The following is an 8,144-nucleotide window of genomic DNA, read 5'->3' as shown; positions in this document are numbered from 1 at the left end:
TGAGGTAACCGACTAATTTTAAGCAATAATGACACAAAATTTTTAAATTTTTTTTTTTTTTTTTTTTTAAATAAACACAAAGGCATGGTTACTCGGGATTGATCATCCCGTTCAGCTCAATTAGGTTTTGAAATCTGGATTTATCAAACGCTTTTGTGAACAAGTCAGCAAAATTTTCAAGTGTATCAACTTTTTCGATCTTGATCAGTTTCTTCTCAGCACAATCCCGTATGAAGTGATGACGAATGTCAATATGCTTAGTTTTACTGTGCTTCACGGGATTGTTAATTACTGAGATGGCGGCAGTATTATCAATTAAAATAGGAGTGAGTAAGAAATTCAGACCATAGTCGCGTAATTGTTGCTGAATCCACAAAACCTGAGAGCAGCAGTTGGATGCTGCCATGTATTCAGCTTCGCATGTTGAAATTGCAACTGATGTCTGTTTCTTGCACTGCCAGGAAACTAATCTTCCTCCAAGAAACTGACAGCCTCCTGTGGTTGACTTCCGACTCTGATTGCATCCCCCATAATCAGAATCTGTATATGCCACTAGTTCAACGTCTCCTCCCTTCGGGTACCACAACCCCAGCTTCGACTTGCCCTTGAGATACCGTAGTATCCTCTTTGCACCTTTCAAATGAGATTCTTTCGGATTTGCCTGAAAACGTGCACAAAGACAAACAGCAAACATTATATCAGGCCTAGAAGCAGTTAAATACATTAATGAACCTATTATCGCCCGATACAGAGTTGGGTCCACATCTGCGTCACCATCTGATTCAGCACCCAATTTGTGATTGACGCAGATGGGAGTATCATATGGAGAACTGTCCTCCATCTTGAATCTTTTCAGCACATCATGAACGTACTTCGTTTGAAGAATGAACATCCCGTCCTTCTTCTGATCAACCTGCAATCCTAGAAAGAAAGTTAGTTCACCCATAGCACTCATCTCGAATCGTTTCTTCATGACAGCTTCAAAATCTTGACACATGGATACTCTTGATGCAGCAAAAATGATATCATCCACGTAGACTTGAACCAGTAGGAAGTCACATCCTTCTCTCTTCACAAACAACGTACTGTCAATCAATCCCCTTTCAAAACCATTTTCCAGCAAGTAGTCCGATAACGTTGAATACCAGGCACGAGGTGCCTGATGTAACCCATATAACGCCTTGCTCAACCTGTATACGTGATCAGGAAAGTCTGGGTCAGGAAAACCCGGAGGTTGCTCAACATACACAACCTCATCAACTTTCCCGTTTAGAAACGCGCTCTTCACATCCAACTGAAATACCTTCATCTTTTTAAATGCAGCAAACGCCAAAAACAATCGAATCGCTTCTAACCGGGCGACAGGAGCGAACACCTCATTGTAATCAATACCCTCTTGCTGATTAAAACCTTTAACAACCAGCCTCGCCTTATTTCTTACAATAATTCCCTTATCATCTCTCTTACACTTGAACACCCATTTTGTGCCTATAGCATGCACGTTTCTTGGTTTTTCAACCAAGGTCCAAACTTCCATTTTCTCGAACTGAGCCAACTCTTCTTGCATGGCCTCGACCCACGAGCTGTCCTTTAAAGCCATTTGATAATTCTTTGGTTCAATTTGGCTTATAAAGCAGGAGTACAAACATTCATTCATTATACCCGTTTCTTTTATGCTTGTATAAACACAGGTGTGCTCATTCAAGCTACTTCTGGTTTGTACACTGGAGGACACATCACCTATAACGTTCTCCAATGGGTGATCTTTGTGAATTCTCGTGGTCGGAACAGCACCGACATGTAAATTGTCTTCCAAGTTTGAAGAGATCTCATCTATGGTTGTTTCTGGCTGAGAGTGAAAAGGATTAATAAATTCATCTTCAGTTGAGGCCGCAGGGGTATCGATAGGGTTTGATGTGGAAGGTTGAGATTTCTCAAACATCTGATGTTGCAATAGATTCTCTTCCTCATCAAGTATCATCTTCGACACAGCTCTTTCGTCTTCTTCAGAAATTTCCAAATCAGGTACGTTAAACGACTTAAAAAGTTTAACATAGTCGAAAAGCTCAGCAGGTCCATTGCTTGGTTTTGGCGGTTGGTAACTAGTAATGTCGGTGTTACAAACCACCTCCAACTTGCAAGTCGACGTATTGAAGACCCGTCTGTTGGGAGTCCCAACAACATAACCGACTAGGATTCCCTCATCGGCTACTTCACCAAATTTCGAATTAGTCTTCAAAATCGAACAAGGAGACCCAAATGGTTCAAGACCGCACAAGTTGGGCTTCCTTCCGTGCATAAGCTCGTAACAAGTTTTTCCAAGTTTCTTAACGGTTAACACCCTATTCAGAACATAGCAGGCTGTAGCAACTGCTTCAGCCCAGAACATCACAGGAAGCTTCGAGTCTGCCAGCATAGTTCTGGCTCCTTCAATTAACGTTCGGTTCTTCCTTTCAGCCACTCCATTCTGTTGCGGAGTATACGGAGCGCTGTATTGATGTTCAATTCCCTTCTGAAGACAGAAGATTTCCGTTTCAAAGTTCTTGAACTCTGTCCCATTGTCACTTCTGATGAATTTAACTGATTTGCTCATGACGTTCTCAACTTTTGTAATTAGATTCTTCACCATTTGAGCCGTCTCATCTTTCGTTTTCAGAAAATATACCCACGAATATCGTGAGTAATCATCAGTGATCACCAAGCAGTAAGAGGTACCTCCTAGACTTTGTACATTCACGGGACCGAAGAGATCCATATGAAGTAGTTCTAGAGTACCGGCAATAGAATTAATCTTCTTGGTGAGATGGGATTTCTTGTGTTGCTTTCCCTTCTTGCATGCTATACATTTGTCTTCAAAGTTAAAACTTTTTAAGGGAACGCCCATCACAAGCCCATTCTTGACAATGAAGTTCATCTTCCGAAGATGAATATGTCCCATTCTCCTGTGCCATAATTCTGATTCTGATTCGCTTGTTTTTGTCATTAAACAGGATTCTCTAGTGGCCATTTCAGTAGACCTCATATCCATCACATATGTATTCGTTTCACGTGGAGCTTTCATCACTATCCATTCGTCTGGTATTAGAAAACCAGGCTTCAATACGATCGCTTCATTCTTTGTGAAATGGACAGTGTAATCTTTATCACAAATCTGCGACACACACAGCAGATTGTGCTTTAATTCCTCCACAAAATTTACATTCTCAAGTGTCATTCTCCCATTCGACACAGTTCCTCTACCGGTAATCCTACCACCGCTCTCACCAGCAAAACTAACTCTTGCTCCCTGAACAGGTTTTAAATCTTGCAACAAGTGTTTGTTGCCCGTCATGTGCCGGGAACAGCCGCTATCTACAATCCAAAGATTGTTGGCAGCCCTGTTCAACTGTTCCTGCACAATAAAACAAAGAGTTAGAATCTTGGGACCCAAGACCAATTGGTCTTGGATCGATACGTCCCGTACCCTGGCTTTCTCAAATTAGCATCAGGATAATTTCTGTAAGTCCTGTTAGGGAATCTCCTTGCAGATTGAGGGTAAAGCCTCCCAAACCTTTGAGAATTGAAAGTGTTATATCTTGTGGTTTGGTTGTAAAACTGAGGTCTGTTTTTATGAAAACTTGAATTCTTCACATTTTGGCATTTTGTAAAGTTTTCATTTTTAGCAGTAACAAAATGACGCTTATACTCAGTTTTATCTGGCTTCACACCTCTGAATCTCGGCTCCAGAGGGCAATCTGCAACTAAATGCCCTAATTTGTTACATCTAAAGCAACACCGACGCTCCATTTTCTTGTCAAATGTTGGTTTGGATGTAGAGGCAGTGTTACCAGCCGTTCGTCTCACATAAGGTGGGACGTACGGATTGAGTGGAGAACTCTTTTTAGAAACTTTATTTTTATCTCCATCGGTGGGTAACCCTACCTTCTCTTTTGTCTGACCAGATTCGGACAACTTATCCGAATCCGATGAGACTGGACTCGAAACAGCAATATTCACATTAGAAACAGGCGAACTTGTTTCACCACGGCTAACACTTGGTTTTACACTTGTAATCTTGATTGGAGTTGTCTGAGGAACTTCGAAATCAACAGATTTCTGAACACTCGGATTATAAGTATAGTTGTGGTTAAAGGGTGATGGAACTTCATTATATCCGATTCCTCCCCTCTTTGCAGAGGTACCTGGATCACTCACGAGGTGATCAAGGATGGCCGAGGAATTCCTGAACTGCTCAAGTTTGCGGTTCAGTTTCACCACCTTCACCTGGTGGTCAGCAATCTGTTTATCTCGATCAGCAATCAATTTTGTTTTTTCCTCCAAAACATCATAACTAAGATCAATTATTTCAATTTTCTCAGCAAGTTTAATTTTTAAGCTTTGAATGTCTTTTTCACATGCTTTTATTTTAATTTTATAACTTGTTTCTCTTGCTTTCGTAAAATGGTGATCTTCTTTAATAGTTTTAAAGTCAGCATCTAAACGGACATACTGATCAGTTATCGTTTTAAGTTGCTCAGACAAATTCTCACAACTAGTACAAATATTCTTAGTACTTACCTCGGAGCGATTATCCTTGTCATCTGCCATGAAAGCTGTTTCTTCTTCAGTAGCTTTCTCAATTCCATCAACCTTCTCACATTCTTTAAATTCAGCCTCAGCCATGTTCGCTTGCTCACCAGAACCACTTGAATGCGGGTTCCAGTTGTACTCGCCTGCTTCTCTGGTTAACATGGCGTTAATCTCTCTGTTAACTCCAGAGTGTTGTGTAGGCCGACCTTGTCCTCGTTCAACCCTCTCATTTCTGCATTCCTTGGCAAAGTGCCCGTACTGTTGACAATTATAGCACCTTACCTTGGATTTGTCGAACCCGGGCCTACCACCAACAAACTTTCTCCCAGTTTTGTTCATAAACCGTTTTACACGCCTCACAATCATTGCCATTTGCCATTGCAAATCCATCTCCTCCAGATCATCAGCATCGATCTGGTCGTAATCCTCATCTAGAGCAGCAGGGTCTACAATCTTCCCCTGAATGTAGTTTTCGTAGGAAGCAATAAATGATGCATAGACTGCAAACTGCTCTTCAGCAGATTTTACACTCATAGGCATCTTGGAATAATTATTGCTTGAGGCATTTGCAGAAAAACTACTTGAGGATGCTTGAGGCTTTGAAGTACTTGATCCTCCAGCAACGAAACAGACATCGCCGTTTGAGTTTACAGAAACGTTTCCTTCATGAGAAGAGTCAGAACCTGACTCCCCTTTTGAGTAATAAGCAGCAGATTCAGGCCTCGAACTCGAGCCTGAGTTAACCTTTGCACCATACATACCAGGGTCTTGTATCTGATCTGTTGGTGTTTCTTTTCGAACCATATTAAGCTCATAAGTTCTGAGCTTGTTTACTGCCGTTTCAAGATCACAATTAGGAAAGTCTCTGTCTTCCCTCATAAGAACGGTGTACATTTCCCACTTCGGTGGGAGAGCATCGAGAAGCTTTTCAACGATCTCTTCTTCTCGGTAAGCAATCGAATAATTGCTAAGCTCTGTCATTAGATGATAGTATCTGGTGATAATATCATCCAGTGATTCGTTCTTCAAAAATTTAAAGACGGAGAACTGGGTCTTTAAGAGTTTGATCTTTGATGCACGGATACCCACATTCCCCTCGAATCAATTTTCAAGAGCATCCCAAAGCTCTCTCGCAGAAGTGTACTTTCGGAACGTATGGAGAACCTCTTGAGGAAGTGCCATTGTTATCGCAGCATGGGCCTTGCTTTCGGCCTCGTACATTTTCTTTTCTTCGTCCTCCATTTTGCTGTACTTCTTAACCACATCACGACCTTCGTATTGCGCAGTTGGAGGGATATATCCATCCTGGATGCACACCCACATTTTGGCATCCTGGTATTTGATGTATTGGATGAATCTGTCCTTCCATGCCACGAAGTCAGTTCCTTTCATCAGCCTCGGGGCCTTAGTGGCAGACCCCGCTTCTACTTCCATCTTGACCAAATCGGAGATGTTAATTGACGACATCCTTGCGAAAACCTGAAAAACCTGAAAATACAAAAAAATATTAAAACAGCTCAGTAGGCGAAGTTAAGAATAACTTCGCTTGAAAGTTAACTTCGCTGAAAAGAGAACTTCGCTGAGTTCTTAAATTCGCTAGACTCGGCGAAGTTAAAAATAACTTCGCTTAGAATGAGCGAACTTAGGAGGTAAGCGAACTTGGGTGGAAAGCGAAGTTGCGGATAACTTCGCTAAGGCGAACTTATGAGGTAAGCGAAGTTGTGGTTAACTTCGCTAAACCTTATATCTTCGCCGAAACCCTAATTCCAGTGACGGCAACTTCGCCTGAAGAATGGTAACTTCGCCCGAAGAACGGTAACTTCGCCCGATGAACAAGGAAACTGTTCAGATCTGTTTTCGTCAATCCAGCAGTTTCCGATCAATGCAATGGCTTGAAAATGACTGTCAAGCACGAGCAAAACACAATCCCAACAAAAACACGTCCCGCGAATAGGTCAAACGAGACGTTTTCTACACCCGCGTGAAATCCCGAACCTCACAATCGAGCCGATGGCTCTGATACCAATTGTAGGTTCCTGGACGGATCGTACACGGGATGTCGCTAACAACGCAGGTGCGGAATCCCTGCGTAGGTAGATACGAGTGTAGAGTATGTAGAGATCGAACACGCAAGCAATAAACCAACTACGTTATATTGATAACAAACACGTGACCCGAGGTCACTGTTACAGACTATGACACGTAACTCGGTTACTGAATAACTGAAACAAAACCCTAAACGACCAACACAAACTGTTTCGCTGAAACAGTTTATATACACGACAACTTCGCCATAGGCGAAGTTGTCAATAACTTCGCTGGTTCAACAAGTTCGCCATAGCGAACTTGTTGACAACTTCGCGTATTACACAAATAAACATAATCAAAACATAATTGCATTACAGACTCGATTACAAATGCTAGACTATGAACTACTGACACACATGTACCAACAGGTTCCAATGCACGAGATCTTGTAGCACTTACCAATGAGGCCCTATCGATTAGTATTACACAGAAGAAATCAATTATAGATACTAATACAATTAGATCCGCTCTTCATAAACGAATTTGGGATTTGCGATCCCAGGTAAGATCGGTCCAGGATCATGGGATCCTTTTCTATCAGATAGGAAGGGCTGTAGCACAAAATGTACTTTTAAGTAATTGCTCCATAGATCCTATATCTATCTATATGAAAAAGAAATCATGTAACGAAGTGGATTCTTATTTGTACAATTGGTACTTCGAACTTGGAACGAGCATGAAGAAATTAACGATACTTATTTATCTTTTGAGTTGTTCTACCGGATCGGTCACTCAAGATCTTTGGTCTCTACCCAGACTCGATGAAAAAAATGGGATCACTCCTTATGGACTCGTTGAGAATGATTCTGGTCTAGTTCGTGGCCTATTAGAAGTGGAAGGCGCTCTGGTGGGATCCTCACGGACATGCAGTCAGTTTGATAAGGATCGAGTGACATTGCTTCTTCGACCCAAACCAAAGAATCCCTTAGATATGATGCAAAAAGGATCTTGTTCTATCCTTGATCAGAGATTTTCTATGAAAAAACGAATCGGAGTTTGAAGAGGGGGAGGAGAAGGAGCCGTCGAACGGCAACATATATAGGAGGATTTATTTAATCACATAGTTTGGGCTCCTAGAATATGGCGCCCTTGGGGCTTTCTATTTGATTGTATCGAAAGGCCCAATGAATTGGGATTTCCCTATTGGTCCAGGTCATTTCAGGGCAAGCATTATGATGAAGAGGATGAGCTTCAAGAGAATGATTCGGAGTTTTTGCAGAACGAGCTTCAAGAGAATGATTCGGAGTTCTTGCAGAGTGGAACCGTGGATTACCAGACACGAGATAGATCTTCCAAAGAACAAGGCCTTTTTGAATTAGCCAATTCATTTGGGACCCTGCAGATCTACTCTTTTTCCTATTCAAAGCTCAGCCCTTTGTCTTTGTGTTTTCACATCGAGAATTATTTGCAGATGAAGAGATGTCAAAGGGGCTTCTTACTCCCAAAAAAATCCTCCTACATCTCTATATAAACGCTGGTTTATCAAG

Source organism: Bidens hawaiensis, unplaced genomic scaffold, assembly GCF_021521415.1.
Source record: "Bidens hawaiensis isolate Kalapana, Puna unplaced genomic scaffold, B.hawaiensis_p1.1 tig00009480_1, whole genome shotgun sequence".
Classification (NCBI taxonomy): Eukaryota; Viridiplantae; Streptophyta; class Magnoliopsida; order Asterales; family Asteraceae; genus Bidens; species Bidens hawaiensis.
The sequence above is the reverse complement of the archived record's forward strand: the minus strand, read 5'-3'. Positions refer to the sequence as shown.